Raw genomic sequence first — 2,089 nt, forward strand, 5'->3', positions numbered from 1 at the left:
CCTAGCTTGCCTTCTATGGCTGTGACACGACCATGATCAGAACCAACTTGGGCAGAAAAGGGTTTATTTGGCTTAAACAATCAAATCACAGTCCACAGTGAGGAAACTCGGGGCAAGAACTCAGAGCTCCACAGTGCAAAGACTGTAGAGGAACGCGACTCACCGACTTGCCTCTCGTGGCTTGCTTAGCCTGGTTTTTGCTTTTTTTATACAACCCAGGACCACCTGCCTAGTGGCGGTGGTGGGGACACTGCCCATAATGGAGTGAGCCTTTCTATGTCAATCGTTAATCAAGAAAATGTCTCCACTCATTTACCCACAGATAGATATGGTGGCATTTTCTCTGTTGAAGCTCCCCCTTCCCAGATGGCCCTGGCTTGTATCAAGAGGACATAAACTAGACATCACAGTGTCCGTGAGATAGAATGAAAACAAAAAACAAAAAAAAAAAAAACACCACCGGTGTGTCTTGGAGAAACTGGACCTTTTTCACATTGTGGGTAGTTTGTACCTTCTGACAGGGTCGGACGTAAGCGAATCACAGAACTTTCACACCATCCAGCAATTCCACATTTGATTTACACTACTGCACTGGCTAGTACTGGTTGTGTCACTGCTTGACACAACCTAGAACAGCCTGGGGCAGGAGTATTAATGAGGACTTGCCTAGATATGTTGGCCCGTGGGCATGTCTGTGGGAGACTGCCTGAATTTTCAATTGATGTAGAAAGAGACAGCCCATTGTGAGTGGCACCATTCCTTAGGCACAGGGGTCGTGAACCGTATGAGAAGGGAAAACCAGCTGAGAACAAGCATTTAAGAAAGGGTCTGTGTTTATTCTTTCTGCTCTTGACTGACAATGTGCTGTTGTAAATGCCTACCTTGAATTCCCCATAAAAACAGGCTGTAACATGGGATCTTGAGCCAAACTAACCCTTTCCTTCCTTATATTGCCTCTTCGTTGGGATATCTTATCACAGCAACAGAAATGAAACGAGAGCAACTGAAGAGTTGAAAATTGATCTTTGCGGCTATGTGCAGAGCTCACGTTCCTAACAGTGGTATTTCATTCAAAGGTGGCGCAGCCCGTGTCCATCAAAAGATGATTAAATCATGAATGAAGTGTGGTGCTCACTCACAGCTGAATCTCGGCCACACAAAGAAGGAGATTTCTGACCTATGCTGTGCCTGGGTGGGCACTGAGGATGTCAGGTCAAGTGAGAATAGCTCTCCCGGCAGTTTCTGATTGCTGTGATTCCACTTCCACAAGCTGTGTGTCTGACTATCATTCCCAGAGAGAAGCTAGGGTGTGGGTTGCCAGAGGCTGGGAATAGGAAGAGGATGTGAGACTTCACTGGATACAGAGTCTCAGTTTTGTAACATGCACAGTCTTGGGGGTCAAAGTTAGTATGGAGTAGAAAACAATGTGAATGTGGTTGATGCCACCGAGCTGAGCACTTAAGATCCCACTACAGGACTGGGAATACAGCCCAGTAGAGTGCTTACTTAGAGTCCTAGTTCCGTTTCTGTTGTTGCAATAAAACAACCCAGCAAAGAGCTACTTGGGGGCAGAGGGGTTATCTCAGCCTACAATTCCAGGTTATAGTACATCATTGTGGGGAAGTCAAGGCAGGAACGTCAAATGACTGGTCACATGACATCCAACATCAAGACAGAAAGACTTGCTCCCTTGCTTGCTTGTTTGCTTAAGTTCAGTTTCTCCACTCTTGCGCGGTTCAGGACTCCCTGTATAGGGAATAGCGCCCCTCACAGTGGGCTGTGTCTTCCTACATAACTCTAACTTAGTTAAGACAGTCCCCTATAGGCACACCCACAGGCCAACCCAATGTAGACAGAGCTTCATTGAAACTCAGTCCCCAGCTGACTTTATTTGGCTTCGAGATGACAAAGCTACCCATCTGAGCGACACTCTTCCTGAGGAGACAAGAACAAACATCTACGGGTACCAGACAGAGAACTAAGAACAGATCAAAGTAAGGACATCATTGAAGTTCAAGTTGGTGAATCAGTGAGTTTTATTGGGTGACTGGGGATGAGGTGGGTTATTTACAGGAGCAAAAGTGACTCA

Source organism: Microtus ochrogaster, unplaced genomic scaffold, assembly GCF_000317375.1.
Source record: "Microtus ochrogaster isolate Prairie Vole_2 unplaced genomic scaffold, MicOch1.0 UNK47, whole genome shotgun sequence".
NCBI classification, from domain to species: Eukaryota; Metazoa; Chordata; class Mammalia; order Rodentia; family Cricetidae; genus Microtus; species Microtus ochrogaster.